Source organism: Bos taurus, chromosome 24, assembly GCF_002263795.3.
Source record: "Bos taurus isolate L1 Dominette 01449 registration number 42190680 breed Hereford chromosome 24, ARS-UCD2.0, whole genome shotgun sequence".
Taxonomy (NCBI): Eukaryota; Metazoa; Chordata; class Mammalia; order Artiodactyla; family Bovidae; genus Bos; species Bos taurus.
Genome location: NC_037351.1, coordinates 55,294,472 through 55,321,908, shown reverse-complemented (window position 1 = coordinate 55,321,908; position 27,437 = coordinate 55,294,472). Strand labels below are relative to the sequence as shown.

Here is a 27,437-nt window from a genome sequence, read left to right as displayed (position 1 = left end):
CAGCTTTACTCCTGAGGTCATTCAGGCGCCTAACCTACTTCTGTCTCGTTGCTTTGGTCTCTCCATTGATTTCAAGATCCACATAAGCAAAGCTAGCGAATTACTACCCCTTCCTGCTCACAGCAAGAGAGAAAAAGCTGATTCCTTTTTGGGAACAGTTTGTTGACTATCCTCCCAAAATCTTTCCTATGCTTATACACACACGTGCACACACTTATTTCAGCCATTTACTTTTACTGGCATTCTAAATATATTTCTTCAAGTCTGTATTACGTATCTGGGAGAAGGCAATGGCAACCCACTCCAGTACTCTTGCCTGGAAAATCCCATGGGCGGAGGAGCGTGGTAGGCTGCAGTCCATGGGGTCTCTAAGAGTCAGATATGACTGAGTGACTTCACTTTCACTTTTCACTTTCATGCCTTGGAGAAGGAAATGGCAACCCACTCCAGTGTTCTTGCCTGGAGAATCCCAGGGATGGGGGAGCCTGGTGGGCTGCTGTCTATGGGGTCTCACAAAGTCGGGCACGACTGAAGTGACTTAGCAGCAGCAGCAGCATATTACGTATCTATCTCATTTACAAATAACTGCATTGTTTCCACAAAATGGATGTACCATCATTGAAGCAAACAATCCCTTCTGGGAGAACATGCAGACTGTTTCCAGGATGAGCTACTGTAACCAGACAAGGAATAAACAGACTTACGTAAACACCTTTAATGTTCTAGGGCTTCCCTGGTGGCTTAGATGGTAAAGCATCTGCCTACAATGAGGAGACCTGGGTTCAATCCCTGGGTCGGGAAGATCCGCTGGAGAAGGAACTGGCAACCCCCTCCAGTACTTTTGCTTGGAAAATCCCATGGACAGAGGAGCATGGTAGGCTATAGTCCATGGGATTGCAAAGAGTTGGACACGACTGAGTGACTTCACTTTTTTAATTAATTTAATCCAGAATTTATACAACTGTCTTATACTAACATCCAATGATTTCAATCTCAGGAATACACCTAGCCACCAAGAGGCTAAGATATGTCTTCTCTAGCTAGGTGTCTAAAGAATTATACTGCTAAAAGGAAGAAGAGGTAGAAATCGGAGGACAGTTAAATGCCAGTTGACCATACTTTCTCTAGTCATGTGTTCCTGACACAACAGATCTGACTTCTGCTGTGGAATGACATTGGGAGATTTGTGGCTGTCAACTCAATGGCCGTGTGAAAATGGCCAATCCAAGTGGTAGCTCCATAGCTCCTCTACTCATCTCTTATAATCTGTTTCTCTCCTAGCCCATAGCCAGAAAATGGTGACACTGTGAGCCTGGAAATCTCAAGCTACAATTCTTTGTATATAGCCTGTGTTTGTATGCATATATATATATATATATATACAGCCTTTGTATACATAACCAGCCATCCAATTTGAGGAAGGAAGTAAATGTAACAGGATGGTCTTGGACTCCCAACAAGAGGAAGACACCGAGATTAAGAGTCAGACTTAAAAACTTTTAACTAATAATTTAATAAGGGGTTAAAAAAAAAAAGCAGACCAGCAGAGGTGGGCTATGAAAGTGAAGAAATGTCTTACTCTGAGCTAATCTCAACTGCTGTAGCCAACAATAATTCAAAATTATTTATTGATTATCCTTAATCCCCATTAAATTTTGAATTTTGAATAGAATAAAAGACCAAAGAGAAAAATCAAAATAAATTCAGAGCTACCCTTAAGAGCAATTCACCATTATTAGAGTTATTCAGAACTTGTAATAGCTTTTTTTTTTTTAAAGGCCAAGTTGATCTTAATGATAACGTGATGCTCTCCTTTCAAAATCCATTTATTTCCTAAACATCAGAATAATGTCTGAAACACAGAGGAAACCTTCAATTCTGAAAGACAGAAAACCCTAAATTTCCTCCTGGGTAGACATAAGACAAAATTCGATCACAAGATGGAAGGAAGATCCAACTTACCATACTAAAATAGTGAAATCACAGCCTCAAAGATATTTCAGTAATACAAAGTAAATAAGGACAAGATGGCCACACACTAAAATCCTGCTATTAATTTTATAATGCACAAATTTTAATTATGGAGATGACATATTTATTGGGCAATAACTTCAAAAGTGGATCTCTAACGAAGACCTGGGGTTTCTAGCAGTGCATTTGGAATAACTTGAGAATCAGGGTATGGCTCAAAACTCAAATGCTGAGCGTCTAGTGGAAATGGAAGAAAGGAATGGGGTATGCCATTGAGTTTAAGACTGTGGTTTTGCATCTATTCTCGGAGTTTATTGATTCCATCTTTGCTTTCTGCTCAAATAAAACTTTTCTAAGACATGAACAACATCTTTTAGAAACTTTAGTTAGGCAGAAATTTATTATTTCATTCATCTTCCAGGACAGTTTTGTTATATGAGTCTACAACACGTATGTGACAAGCCGTGACGTTGTATGTGATGCCGCTGGCAAAACTGAGTAGATTAGAAATGACTGTAGCTACTGGCAGAGTAAACTCAGAGCTGTGGGAGCCTATTTTCTGTCATGGTTCTGAAGGACAGGCTGGCTGTCTCAACTACTTTTCCATGTATTAATAGCATTGCTCTATTTTTACATACGGAGTGAAACATCCTTCTAGACCAGAGGCTACAAAATAGTGACAGACAGACAGGCAGATTCACACAAAGTCATACTTTGATGGCCAGCACAGTGTTTATCTTTTCAAAATTGAATTGGTTATTTTAATGGAAACTTGACATGCTCTTTATCATCCATTCCTTTGAATCCTCCTCTTGTTTTGTTTTCTGCCTTGTAAGTTCTTATTTCTCCAGGATAGAAGACATATAATCCTTCCCCCAGGATGCCTTGAAGCAATAGTATGGGTTCACCCGGTCAGATACACTAGAGTGAGGCTTCAGTTCAAAAGTAAGCGCTGCAAGCCGTCCGCTCCGAGGAAGGCACAACAGCAGCGACAGCCCTTCTCGCGTAGTAGTTAGCATGGATGGCGGGAGTTTTCGCATCAGCGCTTATTGGTAGCTACAGTAGTCTCTTCACTAGCCCAGCGGCAGCCCTTCTCGCGTAGTAGTTAGCATCGATGGCGGGAGTTTCCGCATCAACGCTTATTGGTAGCTACAGTAGTCTCTTCACTAGCCCAGCGGCAGCCCTTCTCGCGTAGTAGTTAGTTAGCATCGATGGCGGGAGTTTCAGCATCAACGCTTATTGGTAGCTATAGTAGTCTCTTCACTAACCCAGTCCTGCAGCATATTTTGGGCACCGTTCTTGGCTGCATAATCTCTTAAGACTGGTTGTCTTAGTGTGGTTTATCTGCTATAACAAAGCATCACAGGCTGGGCGGCCTATGAACAACAGAAATTAATTTCTCACAGTTCTGGAGGCTGGAAGTTTGTGATCAGGTCACCAGCATGGTCAGGTTCCAGTGAAGATGCTCTTCCTGGCTGCAGACCTGTGTCCTCACGTGGTGGAAGGGGCAGGGGAGCTTTACAATGGCCTCTTTTATAAAGGCAGTATTCTCATCATGAGGACTGGCCCTCAAGATCTACTCACCTCCCAAAGGCCCCACCTCCTAACAACATCACCTTATGGGTTAAGATTTCAACATATGAATTCTGGAGGGACACAGACACTCAGACCAGAGCAGTGATTCTCTGGTCTCCTGGAGCCTGTGTGCATATATATTATTTAATAAATCCCTTTGTTTATTAAACTAGCTAGAGGGGTGTCTGTTTTGCAACTGAACAGTCCAAATGACACATTTTCTAACCTTAAAAAATCTAGAGAATTCACAAAAATATCAGAATTTCTGGTTTATTTTTAAAAAGCAGTTCTGGCAATCCTAAGTTTATATTCCTATAGGCCAACATTCAACAGGATCACTCATACTAAGCTTTGATATTGTGATTTATAATAAGAAATATATTTTTGGTCTTTGTCCCATTTCTAGCACTGAGTTTTTAAAACCCTTGGAATTTCCTGAGAGATAAGAACAATAGGGACATCTTTCATGATATTTAGTTCTCAGTTCCTGAAGTTATAAAGACATGAAAGTGAAACGCTGTTGTTTTTATTCAAGCAAGCTCCTTTCCACCACAACTGGGCTTATGTTAATGACATGACTTCTGGAAAGTATCTGAAGATGGGGACTGGTTGCCAGGGGAACAAGGTTGAAACTTTCAGTCCCTCTCCTGGTTTCCAGGGAGGTGAAAGGGGCCAGAGGCGGAATCAATCACCAATGGCCAATGAGCTAGTCGAGTACATCCCTGTAATGAAGCCTCCATTAAAAAACCCAAGAGAAGGGGGTTAGGAGAGCTTCCAGGTTGTGGAACCAGAAAGCTTCCACGTGCCATGGTGCCAGGCCCCAAACCACAAGGACAGAAGCTCTTTTGTTCAGGACCATGTCCTGGGTATCTCTTCAACTATCGACTTGTAACTTTCAGTATCCTTTATAATAAACTGGTAAACTAGGAAGCAAACTAGTTTCCTGAGTCCAGTAAACTGCTCTAACAAGTTAATCAAACACAAAGAGGAGATCATAGGAATCTCCAGTTTATAGCCAAACTGGTAAAAGGCCAGGGAACAACCTGGACTTGTGATTGGCATTTGAAGTCGAGGGCAGTCTTGAGGTACAGAGCCCTCAATCTGTGGGCCCGGATGCTGTCTCTCGGCAGACGGTGCCAGGATTGAGCGGACTAGTTGGACACCCACTGAGCCTTGGAGAATCTCTTGGTGGAATGAGGAATCTCCCCATGCCATGCCCCCCACCACACACATGCTGAAATGGGGAGGAGAAATCTTACAGGCAAATGTCCTGCATTTGATATACATCTACTCTATGTACTTCAATGTTTAACTCCTGTGCTCATTCCCCAGGGGTCCCACCATCATCTCTAGTCATAACACCTTCTTAGATGACATATTTATAGCACCCCATACCTTGACCAGTTCAAAATATAGTATTTTTATTCATTTCTTTCTAATTAATATATGTACTTAGATCATCTTTAAGAATTATGACTTGTTGGGACTTCCCTGTTGGGACTTCTCTGGTGATCTAGTGGCTAAGAATCCATGCTCCCAATGCAGGGGGCCTGGGTTTGATCCCTGGTGGGGGAACTAGATCCCACATGTGGCAATTAAAGATCCTACATGCCACAACTAAGACGTGACACAGCCAAATTTTTTTAAAAATTGTGACTTGTTAGAGAAAACTAATGCTTTCAAACTGTGGTGCTGGAGAAGACTTGTGAGAGTCCCATGGACTGCAAGGAGATCAAACCAGTCCATCCTAAAGGAAATCAGTCCTGAACATTCATTGGAAGGACTAATGCTGAAGCTGAAGCCCCAATACTTTGGCCACCTGATGCGAAGAGCCGACTCATTGAAAAAGACCCTGATGATGGGAAAGAGAGAGGACAGGAGGAGAAGGGAATGACAAAGGGTGAGATCATTGGATAGCATCACAGATTCAATGGATATGAGTTTGAGCAAACTCTGGGAGATAGTGGAGGACAGAAGAGCCTGGCATGCTGCAGTCCATGGAGTCGAAAAGAGTCAGACACAACTTAGTGACTGAACAACAAGAGAAAAGATAGGGAAGAAACTAAAGAAGTCACCATGCACGTTGTTCACAATTCCCCAGAGGCTCAAGAACTTCCTTTGTGTATCACAGAAGCCACTGATGAACAATTACTCATTCACTGATTCATCCATTCAGAAGGTGTATTTGCTATCTAGGCACAGTGCTTACGGTAAAGTTCTAATAATGACCCAAATGTTCCTGAATTATTTGTCTTTTCTTGCCTATCATGAGCACAATTTTTGAGGAATCAAAAAATTAAAAGGAAAAGAAAGAAGAAAAAGGAAAGGGGGAGAAGTAAAGAAAGTTAAACAAATAAATAAAGAATGGAAGGGAGGGAAGGGCTAGAGATAAGGGAAGTGGGGAGTATTCAAATCTGTCTGTAAATGTGAGGATCTGAAGGTTACTGGTTGTGCTCATGAAAGAAGGATATGCTGGAAGTGGTTTCCTGAACTACTCTGACCCATGATTCTCTATCAAACTGCCACATTACTCCATCAGATACATCTAATTGTTAATTATGTAGATTGATTATGGAACCCAGCCACAGTAAACCAATTAGACCATATTTAACTGTCTCCTCATTAAAAATTGCCCTCCAGAATGTGTGGTGGCATTGATATGCAAAATCAATTGTTATGAAAATCTTAGTACCTGGAGTGGGAATAATGAATGGTTGAAAGGTGACTATAAGTAAACTATAAACAGTGACACTTTACAAATCAGATCAATGGTGGGTGAAATTGATTTATTAATAATAGACACACTTATTGTCATCTTAAATCCTTAATCATTAACCATAAATAGAGATGATATTACGCATTTGCTTTGGAATTAGATGTTGGCTCTCAAACTTAGCACGATTTTGTTGTATGAGTCAGGGACTTACTAACCCTGAGTCTCAGTTTCCCCATCTGTAAAACAGAGATTATAACATTTATTGTGAAATGTTTAATAAGAAACAAAAGAGTAAATATACCAAGCTGGATGGATGTGAAAGAACACACCCTATAATTGCCTCTTCCTCCTGCCTCAACACACATACCATCCTCCTCAACTCACAGAAACAGAGAAATTCTAAAGACCAGCTGCATAGCACAGTATTTTATAATCAGATCAGAGATCAGTCGTTCAGTCATGTCCGACTCTTTGCGACCCCATGAATCGCAGCAAGCCAGGCCTCCCTGTCCATCACCAACTCCTGGAGTTCACTCAGACTCGTGTCCAACGAGTCAGTGATGCCATCCAGCCATCTCATCTTCTGTCGTACCCTTCTCCTCTTGCCCCCAATCCCTCCCAGCATCAGAGTCTTTTCCAATGAGTCAACTCTTCGCATGAGGTGGCCAAAGTACTGGAGTTTCAGCTTTAGCATCATTCCTTCCAAAGAAATCCCAGGGCTGATCTCCTTTAGAATGGACTGGTTGGATCTCCTTGCAGTCCAAGGGACTCTTGAAAAAAGAATCTGAAAAGAATAGATAGAAACATGTATAACTAAATCACTGTTCTAGACTTAAAACTAACACATCATTGTAAACCAACTATACTCCAATTAAAAAAAAAAAGAAATATAGAAATTCTGGCTAAGAACTTAGCAACAATAAAAATTGTTAGCATCATGAACATGTGTATTTAGTCTCATTCCTTCCAAAAATTCCATCAAAATAAAGGAATAAAATGCTATAAATCTTTAAAGACCTATTGAACAGAAGAGTCAACAGAGAACAAATTGAGTCAACGAATGTTAGAAAAGAGGAAGAAGGAGGCAGTCCTAAGATGCAGAGGAATAGGACGGGGAGACCACTTTCTCCTCCACAAATTCATCGAAAGAACATTTGAGCCCTGCGCAAATTCCACAGAACAACTTCTGAATGCTGGCAGAGGACATCAGGCACCCAGAAAGGCAGCCCATTGTCTTTGAAAGGAGGTAGGATAAAATATAAAAGATAAAAAGAGAGACAAAAGAGGTAGGAATGGAGATCCATCCCAGGAAGGGTGTCTTAAAAAAGAGAGGTTCCCAAATACCAGGAAACACTCTCTCTGACGGGTCTGTGGCAAGCCTTGGAATCTCAGAGTGCAAAACAACAGAGAGGAAAAATAAATAAATAATTAAAACCCACAGATTACGTGCCTAACAGCAACTCCCAGCAGAGCAGCAGCCCACACACTTGCATCCCCTACTAGCAAGTGGGGGCGGGACAGGGAGGAGTGGGCTGCATTGCTTAGGGTAAGGACTGGGCCTGAATGCCCTGAGGGCAATCTGAGGGAACTAGCTTGAGACAGCAACCCAGACTGTGGGATAGCTATCCTGGGATCCCGCAAAGAGCCCTAACCACCAGCAGGCATGCTCACAGAACAAAGGACTGAGCAGAGCTAGTCAGCTGTGGACCGGCCCATCCCCCACTGGAGACAGGCAGGTGAGGGCAGCCAGAGCCAGAAGGGGGCAATCATGGCCCCAGAGAGGCATCCTATACCAAACTGCAAGCAGACTTCGCTGCTAACCAAGACTTCTTAAGATTCTGGACAGTCGACATCAGCCAGGAGTGTTGCAGCCAGAGATCAACTTCCCAGAAGAGACACATGGCACACCTGAGAAGGCATGCCCATTGTACATCCAGAAAACTGAGCAACTGGGACGGGGCAGGGGATAAGTCGCAGCCTTCAACTGGGGGCGACTATGCACGCCAAGGACGTGGTCACCTGAGCTGCTCGGACCTGGGATGGGTGCAAAATGCAGGCCCAACCAAGTCTGCACCTTTGTGGAGTACCTGAGAACCTGAACCTGAGCAGCTTAGACCTGGGAAGTGCATGCAAACCAGGGCCCACATCAGACAGTTCCCGGCAGAGCACATTGTAGACTGGGAAAGCACACACACCATGAGCGGGGGCAAACACAGTGTGGCTGAATCACTGTGAGCACATGCCAGTAGTATTTTTTTGCAGAGTTTCTCCCTCCCCAAAGCACAACTGAACAAGCGAGACCAAAAAAAAGTGACCACCACCGTGCCCCTTGTGTCAGGGTGGAAATTAGACACTGAAGAGACCAGCAAACAGAAAAAGCTAAAATAAACAGAGGGAACTGCTTTGGAAGTGACAGGTGCAATAGATTAAAACCCTGTAGTTAGCCCTGACTACATAGGAAGGGGCCTATAGACCGTAAGAAGTACAAGCCAGACCAAGGAACTACCTGAAAATGAACTGACCCCACACTGTCCACAACAGCTCCAGAGAAAGTCTTAGATATAGTTTTACTATTATCATTTTTTTAATTTAAAAAATTTATTTTAATTTTTTTTGTTATTTTTAAGTCCCCATTACTCCTTTAATTTTCATTTTTATAACTTACTATTACCTTGACTAAAAAAAAAAGAAACACTATTTTTAAAAGCAAACTTTGTATATATATATATATATATTTTATAATTACTGTGACTTTGTGTTTGTTTTGTTTTGTTTTTTGGGGTTTTGTTTTTGTTTTTAATATTGTATTTTTGAGAATCTAACCTCTACTCAAGATTTTTAATCTTTGCTTTTTGGTATTTGTTATCAACTTTGTACCTTTAAGAACCCAGTCTTCAGTACCCACTTTTACTTGGGAGCGAGATCACTGGCCTGATTGCTCTCTCCCCATTTTGACTCTCTTTTTTCTCCACCAGGTTGCCTCTGTCTCCCCACTCTCCCTTCTCTTCTCTACCCAACTCTGTCAATCTCTTTGTGTGTTCTGGGCTGTGGAGAACACTTAGGGAACTGATTACTGGCTAGATCTGTCTCTATCCTTTTGATTCCCCCTTTTATCCTCCTGCCCACCTCTGTCTCCCTCCTCCCTCTTCTCTTCTCCATGTAACTCTGTGTACCTCTTTGGGTGTCCCTCACTGTGGAGAAACTTTTCATCATTAACCTAGATGTTTTATCATTGGTGCTGTATAGATGGAGAAGTCTTGAGGCTACTGTAAGAATAAGACTGAAAACCAGAGGCAGGAGGCTTAAGTCCAAATCCTGAGAACACCAGAAAACTCCTGAATCCAGGGTACATTAATCGATAGGAGCTCATCAAACTCCTCCATACCTGTGCTGAAACCAAGCACCACCCAAGGGCCAACAAGCTCCAGAGCAAGACATATGCAAATTCTCCAGCAACACAGGAACATAACCCTCAGCCTCAATATACAGGCTGACCAAAGTCACACTAAACCCATTGACATCTCAAAACTTATTACTGGACACTTCATTGCACTCCAGAAAGAAGAAATTCAGCTCCACCCACCAGAACACTGACACAAGCTTCCCTAACCAGGAAACCTTGACAAGCCACCCGTCTAACCCCACCCACAGCGAGAAACCTCCACAATAAAGAGAAACCACCAACTGACAGAATACAGAAAGGCCACCCCAAACACAGCAATATAAACAAGATGAAAAGGCAGAGAAATACCCAGCAGGTAAAGGAACAGGATAAATGCCCACCAAACCAAACAAAAGAGAAAGAGATAGGGAATCTACCTGATAAAGAATTCTGAATAATGATAGTGAAAATGATGCAAAATCTTAAAAACAAATTGGAGTTACAGATAAATAGCCTGGAGACAAGGATCGAGAAGATGCAAGAAAGGCTGCTGAATAACCAACAAATCACAGAAGAAATCAAAAAAGAAATCAAAATATGCATATAAATGAATGAAAATGAAAATACAACAACTCAAAATCTATGGGACACTGTAAAAGCAGTACTAAGGGGAAGGTTCATAGCAATACAGGCATACCTCAAGAAACAAGAAAATAGTCAAATAAGTAACCTAACTCTACACATAAAGCAACTTGAAAAGGAAGAAATTATGAACCCTGGGGTTAGTAGAAGGAAAGAAATCTTAAAAATTAGGGCAGAAATAAATGCAAAAGAAACAAAAGAGACCATAGCAAAAATCAACAAACCCAAAAGCTGGTTCTTTGAGAAGATAAATAAAATGGACAAACCATTAGCCAGACTCATCAAGAAAAAAAGGGAGGAAAATAAAATCAACAAAATTAGAAATGAAAATGGAGAGATCAAAACAGACAACACAGAAATACAAAGGATAATAAGAGACTATTATCAGCAACTATATGCAAATAAAATGGACAACTTGGAAGAAATGGACAAACTCTTAGAAAAGTACAACTTTCCAAAATTGAACCAGGAAGAAATAGAAAATCTTAACAGACCCATCACAAGCATGGAAATTGAAACTGTAATCAGAAATACTCAAACAAACAAAAGCCCAGGACCAGACGGCTTCACAGCTGAATTCTACCAAAAATTTAGAGAAGAACTAATACCTATCCTACACAAACTCTTCCAGAAAATTGCAGAGGAAGGTAAACTTCCAAACTCATTCTATGAGGCCACCATCACCCTAATACCAAAACCTGACAAAGATGCCACAAAAAAGGAAAACTACAGGCCAATATCACTGATGAACATAGATGCAGAAATCCTTAACAAAAGTCTAGCAAACATAATCCAACAACATATTAAAAAGATCATACATCATGACCAAGTGGGCTTTATCCCAGGGATGCAAGGATTCTTCAATATCTGCAAATTAATCAATCAATGTAATACACCACATTAACAAATTGAAAAATAAAAACCATATGATTATCTCAATAGATGCAGAGAAAGCCTTTGACAAAATTCAACATCCATTTATGATAAAAAAAAAAAAAAAAAAAAAAACCTTCCGGAAAGCAGGAATAGAAGGAACATACCTCAACATAATAAAAGCTATATATAACAAACCCTCAGCAAACATTATCCTCAATGGTGAAAAATTGAAAGCATTTCCCCTAAAGTCAGGAACAAGATAAGGGTGCCCACTCTCACCACCACTATTCAACATAGTTTTGGAAGTTTTGGTCACAGAAATCAGAGCAGAAAAAGAAATGAAAGGAATCCAGATTGGAAAAGAAGAAGTAAAACTCTCACTATTTGCAGATGACATGATCCTCTACATAGAAAACCCTAAAGACTCCACCAGAAAATTACTAGAGCTAATCAATGAATAAAGTAAAGTTGCAGGATATAAAATTAACACACAGAAATCCCTTGCATTCCTATACACTAACAATGAGAAAACAGAAAGAGAAACTAAGGAAACAATTGCATTCACCATTGCAATGAAAAGAATAAAATACTTAGGAATATATCTACCTAAAGAAACAAAAGACCTATATATAGAAAAGTATAAAACACTGGTGAAAGAAATCAAAGAGGACACAAATAGATGGAGAAATATACCATGTTCATGGATTGGAAGAATCAATATAGTGAAAATGAGTATACTACCCAAAGCAATCTATAGATTCAATGCAATCCCTATCAAGCTACCAACGGTATTTTTCAGAGAACTAGAACAAATAATTTCACAATTTGTGTGGAAATACAAAAAACCTCAAATAGCAAAAGCAATCTTGAGAAAGAAGAATGGAATTGGAGGAATCAACCTGCTTGACTTCAGGCTCTACTACAAAGCCACAGTCATCAAGACAGTATGGTACTGGCCCAAAGACAGAAATATAGATCAATGGAACAAAATAGAAAGCCCAGAGATAAATCCATGCACCTATTTACACCTTACCTTTGACAAAGGAGGCAAGAATATACAATGGAGAAAAGACAATCTCTTTAACAAGTGGTGCTGGGAAAACTGGTCAACCACTTGTAAAAGAATGAAACTAGAACACTTTCTAACATCATACACAAAAATAAACTCAAAATGGATTAAAGATTTAAACGTAAGACCAGAAACTGTTAAACTCCTAGAGGAAAACATAGGCAAAACACTCTCCGACATAAACCACAGCAGAATCCTCTATGACTCACCTCCCAGAATATTGGAAATAAAAGCAAAAATAAACAAATGTGACCTAATTGAAATTAAAACTTTCTGCACAACAAAGGAAACTATAAGCAAGGTGAAAAGACAGCCTTCAGAATGGGAGAAAATAACAGCAAATGAAGCAACGGACAAATAATTAATCTCAAAAATATACAAGCAACTCCTGCAGCTCAATTCCAGAAAAATAAAAAACCCAATCAAAAAGTGGGCTAAAGAACTAAACAGACATTTCTCCAAAGAAGACATACAGATGGCTAACAAACACATGAAAAGATGCTCAACATCGCTCATTATCAGATGCAAATCAAAACCACAATGAGGTACCATTTCACACCAGTCAGAATGGCTGCTATCCAAAAGTCTACAAGCAATAAATGCTGGAGAGGGTGTGGAGAAAAGGGAATCCTCTTACACTGTTGGTGGGAATGCAAACTAGTACAGCCACTATGGAGAACAGTGTCGAGATTCCTTAAAAAAACTGGAAATAGAACTGCCATATGACCCAGCAATCCCACTGCTGGGCATACACACTGAGGAAACCAGAATTGAAAGAGACATGTGTACCTCAATGTTCATCACAGCACTGTTTATAATAGCCAGGACATGGAAGCAACCTAGATGTCCATCAGCAGACGAATGGATAAGAAAGCTATGGTACATATACAGAATGGAGTATTGCTCAGCCATTAAAAAGAATACATTTGAATCAGTTCTAATGAGGTGGATGAAACTGGAGCCGATTATACAGAGTGAAGTAAGCCAGAAAGAAAAACACCAATACAGTACACTAACGCATATATATGGAATTTAGAAAGAAGGTAACGATAACCCTGTATGCGAGACAGCAAAAGAGACACAGATGTATTGAACAGTCTTTTGGACTCTGTGGGAGAGGGCGAGGGTGGGATGATATGGGAGAATGGCATTGAAACATGTGGAATATCATATGTGAAACGAATCGCCAGTCCAGGTTTGATGCATGATACAGGGTGCTCAGGGCTGGTGCACTGGGATGATCCAGGGGGATGGGATGGGAAGGGAGGTGGGAGAGGGCATTCAGGATGGGGAACACATGTACACTCATGGCGAATTCAAATCAATGTATGGCAAAACCAATACAATATTGTAAAGTAAAATAAATAAATTAATTAATTAAAAAATAATTAGGTAGAGATAAGAAAAAAAAGAAAAGAGGGAGAAGATAGGATAGTGATAATTGTCTCAGCACAGAGAAGAAAATTACAGCATAAATGCAGGAGTGTGGTATCATGCAAAGCCAGCTCCTTTGTCAGGTAGAAATCTAGAAGGCGTCAAGAAATAGAATCACCTGATTTGGTGAAACGTGGTAAAAGGAGAAAGAGGCAAGGGCTAAAAATAGGGGAACTGGTTGAAAACTTGCAAATCCAACAGCCCTCCTCACCGTCTCCCCCAGCCAGACAAGGCCCGCATCGTCACATTAGGGATGTGTTCATTTCTCTGGGGATAATAACAAATAACTAAACTGGAGGGCTTCACACTTGGAGTCCCAGGCCCAGCAGAGGCAAGTGAGTCAATGACTGAGCTGAAAGTTAGACATCTACCCCATACGTCCCTCACTTCTCCCTGAGCACTTCTGGGAGAGAGGGGCTATCACTTCTCTTTCCAGAGAAGGAAAATGGGTATGGAAAGTAGGGGAGCTGTCAGGGGGGGAAATGAGGTCAACAAATTGCTGTTTTACAAGTTTGAACTTAAATACAAAAACATAACCATCTTGATTACTGTAGCTTTGATTGCCGTAGCAGGGAAGCAATCTAAATGTCGATCGACAGATGAGTTGATAAAGAAGATGTGGCACATATATACAATGGAATGTTACTCAGCCATAAAAAAGAACACAGTCATGCCATTTGCAGCAACATGGATGAACCTTAAGATTGTCATATTATAATAAGTGCAGTAAGTCAAATACAGAAAGACAAGTATCGCTTATGTGTGGAATCTTAAAAAAAAGAGGTGGGGGGTAGAAATGAACTTATTTACAAAACAGAAGTAGAATCACAATTGTAGAAAACGAACATGGCAACCAGGGGGAAAGTGGGGGGAGGAGTTAATTGGGAGATATGGACAGACAGATAGACACTACTATATATAAAAACACATAACCAATAAGGACCTACTGTATAGCACAGGGAACTCTATGCAATACTCTGTAATGGCCTATATGGGAAAAGAAACTTTTAAAAAAAAGCGTGGGTACATGTCTGTGTATAACTGATTCACTTTTGTTGTTCAGCAGAAACTAACACAACATTGTGAATCAACTATACTCCAATAAAAATTTTAAAAAGTACAAAAATAAACAATCATCATGTTGTTTAAAAGAAATATTTCTGCAATAAAAAAACACAAAAAGATATTTTATACAGGATATTTAACAAAAGTATAAAGGAAGCTGCTCTTAGAATACTGATATTAGGTAAAATACATGTGGAAAAAAGCACCAAGAGAGGGGCACTATTAAAAGTAAAAATGACAGTTAGCCAATGAGTTGATGATTACATTTCTCTTCACTTCAAATGTTAGCCTAAAGAATTAAAGCAAAAACTGACAGAACTCTAAGCAGAACATGATATAGCCACAATTATAGTAGATATTTCAGAAACTGAGTTCTCAACCAGACAAAAAATTAATAAGACTATAAGAATTTTGATAAGAATTAACAAGCTAGAAGATGTCGTAGATGTTTTATTTTCTTGCAGACTGTTACATGCCCATTGTCTAGAATAGTGCTTGGCCCATAACAGATACTAAGTATTCCCTGAATGAATTATTGGATGAATATAAAGAAAACTTTACTAACACATTGGTAAGTACTTGTGTGCATGCCTGCTAAGTCACTTCAGTCGTGTCTGACTCTGTGCTACCCTATGGACCATAGCCTGCCCAGCTCCTCTGTCCATGGAATTCTCCAAGCAAGAATACTGGGTTGGGTTGCTATGCCCTCCTCCAGGGAATCTTCCCAACCCAGGGATCAAACCCACTTATCTTACGCCTCCTGCATTGACAGGCAGATTCTTTACCACACTTGTTTAAAAACTGACCAGATACTAGGCTATACAGAAAACCAAAAAAAATTACAAATGATGGAGTTTGCATCCTATGACAAGATGGTGTTCATAATGACTTTTTAGAAGAATGTAAATCATTCCTTTCTGAACATTTAAAAGAAGTTTGTATTTCCAGAGAGTAAAATATCAACGTTATAGAAAGGAAATGTGTGAACATTCTTAGTAGTTTCTGCTCTGCCAGAGTAGCTAGATTTGTAACTGGTCCCAAAGGAAGCACGTCACTTAACTCTACGGAAGCTTCAGTGCTCTGTTTTATAATCTTTCTGAGTTGGCCAATTTGTATCTTCAGCCCATTCCAAGACTTATCTGTTGTTGTTTAGTCACTCAGTCGTGTCTGACTCTTTGCAACCCCATGGACTGTAGCCCACCAGGCTCCACTGTCCGTGGAATTTTCCAGGCATGAACACTGGAGTGGGTTGCCATTTCCTTCTCCAGGGGATCTTCTCAACCCAGAGGTCAAGCCTATATCTACCTGCAACAGCAGGTGGGTTCTTTACCACAGAGCCACCAAGGAAGCCGCAAGACTTATCTGCTTATCCATATAAAAGCCCTGTCCATCTTTCCTTTTTACCTCCCCAAATTTGTCAACCAAAGAATGCAATGTGGCTTATTTTTAATAATAAAAAGCATTCCAATTCACCCTATAGTAGGTTAAAAAGACATCTCCAGCAAAGAAGATATGGTACATATATACCATGGAGTATTACTCAGTCATAAAAAAGAACAAAACTGGGTCATTTGTAGTGATGTGGATGAACCTTGAGTCTGTCACAGAGTGAAGTAAGTCAGAAAGAGAAAAGCAAATATCGTATACTAATGCACATACATGGAATCTAGAAAAATGGTCCTGATGAACATATTGGCAAGAATACAGACAAGACAAAGAGAATGGTCTTGCAGACACAGCAGGGAAGAAGAGGGTGGGACAAATTGAGACAGTAGCACTGACATATAGACATGACCATGTGTAAAATAGATAAGCAGTGGGAACCTACAGTATAGCACACAGTTCAGCTTGGAAAGGAGGATCAAGAAAGAGGATATATGTATACACAGAGCTGAGTCACCCTGTTGTACAGCAGAAACTAACACAACATTGTAAAGCAGTTATACTCCAATTTAAAAAATAAATTTAATACTAGAAAAAAAAAGACATCCTCAGAAAGTTTTCACCTTGAATATGGCAACATTACCAGGTATAGAGTGAAGCCCAAATAAAATACATCACAGGGTAGGAACTGTCAACTGAAGGAGAGTTGATAAAGACACACATGTATAAATGGTATCCAAATTTAAAGAAGAAGTTAATTTCTGAAATGTTTAAAGTTGCCCTCTTGGGGTTCACAATTTCTTCAGAAGGGAAAGAAACATCCTATCTTGATCTGGAATGGTCTTGGCATCCTCCCCCTGCTTCCTTCCCAAGTTTAAAGCCTCAATATCCATTCAAACTGGCACAGTCCTCCAATTAACTCTGCTTCAAAATATACCCCAGTTCAGTACTGTAAGACATTGTGTGGCTTATAAATGACTTAAGTTTTGTCCTCACTGATAACATTTTCCCAAAGTCAAACAGACTCTGCTTTTGTCTCTCTCCTTTTCTTGGTATAGCTGCACTTTATTTCAATACTTCTCTTGTAATTGAGCAATTCCATAAAATCAAATAAAATGATTTATAATGGAATGATTACTCCAGGGTAACATTTCAAGTGAAATTAAGATTGAAATCTAATTTAAAAGCTTTAATGTAAATGGGTCATTAGAGGAGGCTCTTCGGGGAATTTGCAATTAAACTAAAGTGACAGGGTTTTGTAGGGGTGATAGACCTAAAGGTGTTGGAATACTGATACATGCTCATCTCGGATGCAGCTGGCCTTATCACGACTGCTCAAAAAGATCAGAGTTGCTGAGTGAAGGCTGCAATCAGAGTCGAACAAAAACATTCCAACCCATTACAAGAATTTCTCATGAAAAGTTTCTATTTATGGAAGGGATTTAATGAATTCATTATGTTTAATTGACATTAATTAATTGAATTAACTGTTGTTAACCATCACCATATTCTTTTCATTTCAGTATCTTACTTTTACTAACTATCAGATCAGTCGCTCAGTTGTGTCCGACTCTTTGCGACCCCATGAATCACAGCACGCCAGGCCTCCCTGTCCATCATCAACTCCCGGAGTTCACCCAGACTCACGTCCATCGAGTCAGTGATGTCATCTAGCCATCTCATCCTCTGTCGTCCCCTTCTCCTCTTGCCCCCAATCCCTCCTAGCATCAGAGTCTTTTCCAATGAGTCAACTCTTTGCATGAGGTGGCCAAAATACTGGAGTTTCAGCTTTTGCATCATTCCTTCCAAAGAAATCCCAGGGCTGATCTCCCTCAGAATGGACTGGTTGGATCTCCTTGCAGTCCAAGGGACTCTCAAGAGTCTTCTCCAACCCCACAGTTCAAAAGCATCAATTCTTCGGCTCTCAGCCTTCTTCACAGTCCAACTCTCACATCCATACATGACCACAGGAAAAACCATAGCCTTGACTAGACAGACCTTTGTTGGCAAAGTAATGTCTCTGCTTTTGAATATGCTATCTAGGTTGGTCATAACTTTCCTTCCAAGGAGTAAGCATCTTTTAATTTCATGGCTGCAGTCACCATCTGCAGTGATTCTGGAGCCCAAAAAAAGAAAGTCTGACACTGTTTCCACTGTTTCCCCATTTATTTGCCATGAAGTGATGGGACCGGATGCCATGATCTTCATTTTCTGAATGTTGAGCTGTAAGCCAACTTTTTCACTCTCCTCTTTCACCTTCATCAAGAGGCTTTTGAGTTCCTCTTCACTTTCTGCCATAAGGGTGGTGTCACTTGCATATCTGAGGTTATTGATATTTCTCCCGGCAATCTTGACTCCAGCTTGTGCTTCCTCCAGTCCAGCGTTTCTCATGATGTACTCTGCATATAAGTTAAATAAGCAGGGTGACAATATACAGCCTTGATGTACTCCTTTTCCTATTTGGAACCAGTCTGTTGTTCCATGTCCAGTTCTAACTGTTGCTTCCTGACCTGCATACAAATTTCTCAAGAGGCAGGTCAGGTGGTCTGGTATTCCCATCTCTTTCAGAATTTTCCACAGTTTCTTGTGATCCACACAGTCAAAGGCTTTGGCATAGTCAACAAAGCAGAAATAGATGCTTTTCTGGAACTCTCTTGCTTTTTTCATGATCCAGCGGATGTTTGCAATTTGGTCTCTGGTTCCTCTGCCTTTTCTAAAACCAGCTTGAACATCAGGAAGTTCATGGTTCACATATTGCTGAAGTCTGGCTTGGAGAATTTTGAGGATTGCTTTACTAGAGTGTGAGATGAGTGCAATTGTGTGGTAGTTTGAGCATTCTTTGGCATTGCCTTTCTTTGGGATTGGAATGAAAACTGACCTTTTCCAGTCCTGTGGCCACTGCTGAGTTTTCCAAATTTGCTGGCATATTGAGTGCAGCACTTTCACAGCATCATCTTTCAGGATTTGGAATAGCTCCACTGGAATTCCATCACCTCCACTAGCTTCGTTCGTAGTGATGCTTTCTAAGGCCCACTTGACTTCACATTCCAGGATGTCTGGCTCCAGGTCAGTGATCACACCATCGTGATTATCTGGGTCGTGAAGATCTTTTTTGTATGGTTCTTCTGTGTATTCTTGCCACCTCTTCTTAATATCTTCTGCTTCTGTTAGGTCCATACCATTTCTGTCCTTTATTGAGCCCATCTTTGCATGAAATGTTCCTTTGGTATCTCTGACTATTGAACTATTCATTTCACAATAACTAAGTTTTCTACTGCTGCAATCTTTGATATATGATTTGTTACTATATTAATACAATCTCTAGACACAATAATTGCTGGGAAAGATTGAGGGCAGGCGGAGAAGGGTACGAAAGAGGATGAGATGGTTGGATGGCATCGCTGACTCAATGGATGTGAGTTTGGGTAAACTCCAGGAGTTGGTGATGGACAGGGAAGCCTGGCGTGTAGCGGTTCATGGGGTGGCAAAGAGTCAGACACGACTGAGTGACTGAACTGAACTGAACTGACACACAATAATAGAATACTCTGCCTAGCCTCTTTGAATTCTACCCATCTTCACCTTCAGAGGTTTCCTTTCTGCCTGTGTGGGTGTTTGACAATTAGTCATTTACTTTATTTTCTAAATTCTTTCTATTTTTGTTCTTAGATTGTCTATTTAATAATGAAGCTTCCATGTGAATAGGTCCTAGTTCTCCAAAAAGAAACCATGATGAATTATTTTTTCTACAGTTGGAATACTGCCCTGCACATAAGAAGGGTAATAAATGTTTGATCTTATTAAGAATGTGCTATGTGCTCAGTCACTCAGTCGTGTCCAACTCTTTGTGATCCCTTGGACTTAGCTTACCAGGCTCCTCTGTCCCTGAGGATTCTCCAGGCAAGAATACTGAAGTGGGTTGCCATGCCCTCATTCAAGGGATCTCTCAACCCAGGGATCAAACTCAGGTCTCCTGCATTGCGGCAGATTCTTTACCATCTGAACCACAAAGTGAGTGAAGTTGCTCAGTCGTGTCTGACTCCTAGCGACCCCATGGACTGCAGCCTACCAGGCTCCTCCGTCCATGGGATTTTCCAGGCAAGAGTACTGGAGTGGGATGTCATTGCCTTCTCCATCTGAACCACAAGGGAAGCCCAATTATATAAGGAGTTAACTTTTATTGATCATTTTAAATCAACAAGGCATTGTTAAGCCCTTAATGTAAATGATCTCATTTAATCTTTGCAATCATTCTAGATAGCAGAAATATTATTATCTCCATTTGTTAAACCTATATACCAAAGTTTAGAAATGTTTCAGTAACTTGTTCAAGGTCATAGAGTTAATGAGTGGAAGACACAGAATTTAAAACCACAATTACATGTAACCAAAGCCCGTGATTGTATCTATTATGCTCGACAGTTGAAGTTTGAGGTGAAACATGATCAACAGGAAAACCAAGGTTATGATGGTTTCTTCCTACTGTGTATATCCATACATCTGATTGATTTTGTACATTAACAGATATAATTGGCCCCAGTTTTTCAAAAGCTGGACTCATTCAGAAAGAATAAAAATAAAATTCCTGAGCCATCCAACAGATGTTTCCAAATGTTTAGATTTATTTTTATGACGGTTTTCTAAAAATCAATTTCAATTTATACACTTTATTTTTGTGGATGACAGAGATTTGAAAAGCTCTATTGAGAGCAGTGGCTGAAGTTTTACTTATTGCTTTTGAAACTCTCCAATTTTATATATTGATATATGACAGCTTTTGCAGAAGAAGCAACACAAATGGTTCATAAACCACTCTTTTTTTCTTGGCTAGCACCTAGAAGGCAAGGGTCTGGTGAGTGGAGAGGTGTTCAGATCATGAACCCTATAGCTCAACAGCAGAAAATCAAGAGATTGCAAAAACCTCTTCAAGGAAAGGCATTTGGAGAGAAAATGAACAGTCTGAGATGTATACTTTTTTGCCATCCTCTCATAAGATACACAATCTTTCCTTCAGATGATTAAAATAACTATATCATTCATTTCAACGTTGTCATATTTGGCAACTTGCATAGATCTGACTGATGGAGCAGTGGGGGTGAGGGTAGATTAAGCTAGGTAATAGTTTCCAGAGAGAAGGAGAGAGCCAACAGCTAATAGATCATTAAGCACCTAGGTAGTTAGAAATATTGGCAACTCCTTTCAGCTTGTTCTGCCAGAACTTCACATGAAAAAGCAGATATTGTTGAACTATCTCCAATAATAGTCAGGTATCTGCCTGCCCTCTCAAGAATGAGCCTGGGTTGGCTTTTGTGGTCAGAGAAATGCTGTCTGGTTATTAGGAGTCATAGCTTAGTTCCATCTAGATCTGTTTTTTGGAGAATTATTTTTTATGTTGTGCAAGACACAGAGGAAATCTTCCAGGAAAGATGTCACATGTACAACCACAGCCTTCAGTCACGTGTACCCCGGCCCTCCACTCCAGCCGTCCTGGTCTTCCAGTGTTCCTTGCACATGTTCAGCTTCTTCCTGGCTTGCCTGCCACAGGGCCTTTGTGGGTGCTGCCCCTTCTACCCAGACTCCTCTTTTCTAAGCTCTTTTCATCCCTTGTAACTTCTCATCTTTTAAACTTAAGTTTCTATTCAAGTGCTACCTCCAGAGAAAGTTCCCTGACCATTTTGTGTACACACATACACACAAACACAAAATGGTTTGATACTTACAGAGAACTCTCTTTCCTTTTAAAAGCCATCCACTAATGAAAAAACAAAGAAAGATGGAGAAACTGCTACAGATTAGAAAAGACTAGAAGACCAGATGAATGTATACAGTGTGGTCTTCTGTATCAGATCAGGGGGGCAAAAAATAATATTAGTGAGAAGCCTAATGAAATCCAAATAAAGTCTCTAGTTTAGTTCACAGAATTGTGTTGGGTTGGCCAAAAAGTTCCGGAAGTTCCAAAAAGTCCCACAACAGCACATGGGAAAACCCAAACGAACTTTTTGGCCAAGCCAATACCAATGTTCATATCTTAGTTTTGTCAAAGGTACCACAGTTAAGATTTCAGCACTAAGAAAAAGCTGGGTAGAAAATATATGGGAATTCTCTGTACTATATTGGCAAGTTCCCTGTCAATCTAAAATTATTCCAAAATAAATAGTATAGTGAAAAAAATTAACTTCTACATAATGTCTATACGTCCCAATAACTTTCCATGTCATGAAGCACGACAATCAGCTACTTTTCCTGTTGCCTTGGTTTTCTTTCCCTTTCGTTGCTCCTAGCATGCTCAGATCTCAGTTTTCCAAAGACTTCTGAAAGAGGGCTTGCGTCCCTGGTTCGTTCAGGTGGGGGCGTGATGGATGGGAAGTGTCATGAGAAGGGATGACTCCTGACAATCCTGGGCACTGGGTTTGGTTCCTTTCTTTATTTCTGGGGTGTACTCCCCACAACTCGCTGGGCACAGACATCAGAAGGTTTCCTCTCTCCTTCCCTCAGATGGCCTATATTAACCAGGTGTTTTGACACACTCGGAGATTTATTAAAAACTGTGGGTGTCACATTCCTGGTGGCGAGTTACAAAACATTCTGTACGGCCAGATGTTCTAAACGTAGAGACACATTTTCATTTGATATAAAAGAAAGTAAGATTTGGTTACAACAGGTAACAGCAGTCAGCAAGTTGTTTTCTTAACCCTTTGGGGACACAAAGATGAATCAGACACTGCCCCCAGAGAACCCATTAGAGAACAAAATATGTCTTCAGAGGGCCAGCTTTTTTGAAAGAGAAAAGCTGTGTTTATGACACAAAAATCACAGAATGAGTGGCCCCTTCTGATAATCTATACTTTAAGTAAAAGCTCTGCAACCCAGACTCTGCCACTTACTAGCTGAATAACACTGGGCGATTTCCTTAACCTGTATACTCTAGTTTGTTCATCTGTAAAATGGGAACAATAATGATACTTTCACATGTGGATTTAATGAGTTAATTTCTATAAAATCCCAAGAATAGTGTCTGGTACACAGAAAAGTGTGTGCTCTGGTGGCTCAGACAGTAAAGAATCTGCTTGCAATGCAGGAGATCTGGGTTCAATCCCTGGGTCAGGAAGATCCCCTGGAGAAGGGAATGGCTACACAACCCCGTATTCTTGCCTGGAGAATTCCATAGACAGAGGACTCTGCCAGGTACAGTCCATGGGATCGCAAAGAGTTGGACACCACTGAGCTACTAACACTCACTTTCACTTTCCCCCCCGAGAATAGTGTCTGATACACAGAAAAGACTCAATAAATACCAGCTGCTACCATTGTTATTAAAATAAATATGTAAATAGCAAATAATGCTAACAGGATTAGAATTAGGTTGAAAAACTACCATCTATTACTGCTCTTCAATAACTTATTGTAAGCCATTCTTCTACTTCATAGTTCATGGAACCTACCATTAAAGTAAGAGTATCATTTTATTTGCTGATTAGTGCAAAGCATAAGCAAAAGAGTCATGTACACATCTATTCTTTTCCAATAGAATACAATACCTTTCCCCTCGCTTTGCCCAAAAGATGTTTCTCAAAGTAGAGTGCAAAATAATAATTCTGTCATTTGAGAAAAAACTCTCATTAACTTACATTATTAGTTTCATATGTGATTGGTCATCCTTCTTGAGATACGAAATTCTGGTATTTCCTGTTTATTTAATGTTCCTATCAGGCAGCTAATGATATATGTGATTTTATAAGGCATTTTTCCACTACCACTATCATTTCAATCTCCTGGATCAATTAAATGGCTCTGATGATTTGTGACAATCTTCAGGTATTGCAAGATAAAGCTTTTGCCATTTTAACTGGTAGGTTAATTCTGATAATGATGACAGACTGGAATGAGCTCATGATTTCATGAGACAGAATCCCTCAAAATCCCCATGCTACTAGAGAGAGAACGAAACCTCTCCAGTAGTAAGGCCTGTCTGTCCTGCCCCTGCCTTACTTTCTGCCATCTTACCTTAAAGGTGGGTTTTAAGGAAAAAACAAAGGAAGAGAAGAGAGAAAAGTTGTGTGATTGCTTTTTTAAATATTTATTTCTGTATTCACTTCTTTAGCTGCATCAGGCCTTAGTCGTGGGCACGCAGGTTCCGGAGCACACGGGCCCAGTAGCTGCATATGCACGCTTAGTTACCCCGTGGCATGTGGGATCTTAGTTCCTGGACCAGGCGTGGAACCCACATCCCCTGCATTAGAAGGCAGATTCTTACCCACTAGACCACCAGAGAAGTCCCCGGGGAGGAAAGCTCAGTGGTCTTTCTATACAGGTTTGTCAAACCTCAGAACTAGGAAAGCAGAGATTATGTCCCCAGAACACTGTCTTGTAAACATAACCTTCTACTTTGCTTAATATGATTAGCTTTATGGAAAGACTTCCACATTATAGAAAAAACATCCTCAAAGAAACAACTGAAGGTGACCCTTGAACAATCCAGGTTTGAACTTCATGGGTCCACTTGCATGTGTGGGAAGTCGCTTCAATTGTGTCTGACCCTTTGTGACCCCATGGCCTGTAGCCCGCCAGGCTGCTCTGTCCATGGGGATTCTCCAGGCAAAAATACTGGAGTGGGTGGCCATGCCCTCTTCCAGGGGAATCTTCCCAACCCAGGAATCGAACCTGCATCTTTTGCATCTCCTGCACTGGCAGGTGGGTTCTTTACCACTAGAGCCACCTGGGTGACTTTGGACAAGGTCACTCAAATTTCATCTGTCAAACAGGTAACATTTCATGTATCAATGCATAGAAGACCCCGAGGTTCTATGATGACCTGATGTACATAACTCATTCCAGCAATTCTGAGAGGTCTCATGAGAGATGAGGACACCGAGGCTGAGGAGAGAGGGCCTTACTCAAGGTCGCAATAATTGCTAGAGCGGGAGATCAAACTGATATCTCGTCTGACGCTAAATAACAAAATTAGCTATCCTGCTGAGCTCCTGCAAGAAGCCAGTACAGCGCCCTCTACGTATCAACTGATGTAAATTTTGCAGTAATTGTTGGAGGTAGTACTATCATCTGGGCTTCCCAGGTGGCGCTAGTGGGAAAGAACCCACCTGCCGACACAGGAGGTGTGGTTCAATCCCTGGGTCGGGAAGACTCCCTGGAGAAGTGCAGGGCAACCCACTTCAGCACTGTTGCCTGGAGAATCCCATGGACAGAGGAGCCTGGTGACTACAGCCCATGGGGTCCCAAAGAGTCAGACACAACCGAAGTGACTTAGCACGCATGGGCACAAGTACTATCATTATCCTTACTTCCCAGACTACAAAATCCATTCTGAGGATACATTTCTCATCGTGTAGCCCCCTCATTTATATGTGCATGTATGACATTTTCCTAACGTCTTTGTGACACATTTAAACACAAAATGCTAATATAAGCCATGCACATGTTTCCCAAAATGTTTTGAGTGGGTTTTCCCTTTCGCTCTAGCTTCCTATCAAATACTTTTCTCCAGGCTCCTTTGTGGCGTATGGAGAAGGACAGAATTTATCCTCAACTGACAGAGCTCCTTTAGGTCTGTATGCGTATGTGCTAAAATGCCGATCTCATTTACAAGACATCACCATCAGTGTAAAAACTGCTTGTGGAGTGGCTTCCCTGGTGGTCCACTGGGTAGGAATTGGCCTGCCAATGGAGAGGATATGAGTTCGAGCCCTGGCCCAGGAGGACCACACATGCCATGGGGCAACTATGCTTCATCAGCCATAAAGAGAGAAGCTGGAGTGTCCCAGAGCCTGTGCACCACAACAGCAGAGCAGTCCCTGCTCACCGCAAATAGAGAAAGCCGGAGAGCAGCAGCAAAGACCCAGCACAGCCAGAAATAAATGAATACAAATTTACAGATAAAAATAAACACTGATTGTGATTTTCTACCACCTCTACATTTTCCTCCTGAAGAACAAGATAACATTTTATTGTTTCAAAACCACCAAGAAGCCACAAATTTAATGAGAAATTAATGACCAGGAGAATGATTGCAGTCAAATTCTGAACCAAGTTGAACCTTCGGGTTTTTTCAATGTTCAATCAAATATCACCATCCTGGCGTGTGAGTTTATTTTTTCTTGGCATCATGTAACTTCCTGTTTCTAAGAAAAAAGGATTAAAGTGTCCCATAAAAAAAAATAGCTCCAAAAGCTTCTTGGACATCAAAGGGACCTTACACAACAACATTTTGATGAGTTAAGTGTAAAGGAATCAAAAACACATGGATTAAATTTCCCATAAAACCCACATGTGTTTAAAAATCAAGGGAAAACGTGCTTGGCCAAATGCATTTGGGGTTTTGTCAAACCCCAAACATTTGAGGAATAGTGTGAGATGTTTAAGGAACACAAAACACAGCTGGATCGGCCTGTATCAGTCCAACAGCATATGCCAGTGGGAGATGATAAGGAAGATAAACCCACAAAACTGTAGCTTGGGCCTAAAAACCACATCCCTGATGACTGATAAGTAATGTTTTCACTGCCTCTAAACTTAGAAAATTACAATTTATATAACCTGTTAGAAGTCGCTTAGTAAAGAACTCTCTACTTTAAAAAAAAGGGGGGAAAAGAATCATCATTTTCAACCTTTCGATTTTCCAGCCTAACCAGATGGAATCTTTTCCACCCCTTTCAAACCTTAATCAAGTTGCCCCATGCTTTGTATTATCTTTGACTTAGCTTTGCTAGACTAAGCACATTATTAATTGATTCTCCTTTTATTTACAATACTATTGCTTGAAATATATACTAGAGTGTATAATTGAATTTGGGGTTTACTGTAATTAAAAAAGTCAAAAGAGCAATAAACATAAACGTTGGTAAATAATTGCCTCTGAGAACCAGCATAAATCATCAAGATTAAATGATTTTATATCACATTTCAACTCCTTAATTTTAATTTATGATTGCCAACCTACTTCCGTCATTGCTGACTAGAATTTCTTGTCCGTGCTTTCCATCTTTAGAGGTGATGGCAAGGAACTCCTGAAGATTCTCTTTCTCTGGGGGCTGAAATAATGGATCCATGTCTTTTCCTTCCTATCATTTTCCCAGAGCATTCTACTTATTTTAAAAATTAGCCCAAGTAATGGGGAGCACAATTTGATTGTGGATTTAAGTACTTTTTCAAATCTACTTTCCAATTTAATAGATAAGATTTTTCATTTGGGGGAAGATCTAGTTTATAGATGTATAAATAAATAGAAAGAGTGACAGATTTTATTTTCTTGGGCTCCAAAATCACTGTGGATGGTGACTGCAGCCACAGAATTAAAAGACACTTGCTCC

At 40.4% G+C, this 27,437-nt stretch overlaps 1 long non-coding RNA gene across 1 annotated transcript in view; it reads right to left on the bottom strand.

Moving 5' to 3' along the window:
• Positions 1-6,327: 6,327 nt before the first annotated feature.
• The window catches only part of LOC132343741 (uncharacterized), a 59,057-nt gene continuing 37,947 nt past the window's right edge, over positions 6,328-27,437 (bottom strand). The window contains exon 4 of the long non-coding RNA XR_009492671.1: positions 6,328-7,046. This is a non-coding gene — a long non-coding RNA (uncharacterized lncRNA). The remainder of the gene's footprint in view (positions 7,047-27,437) is intronic.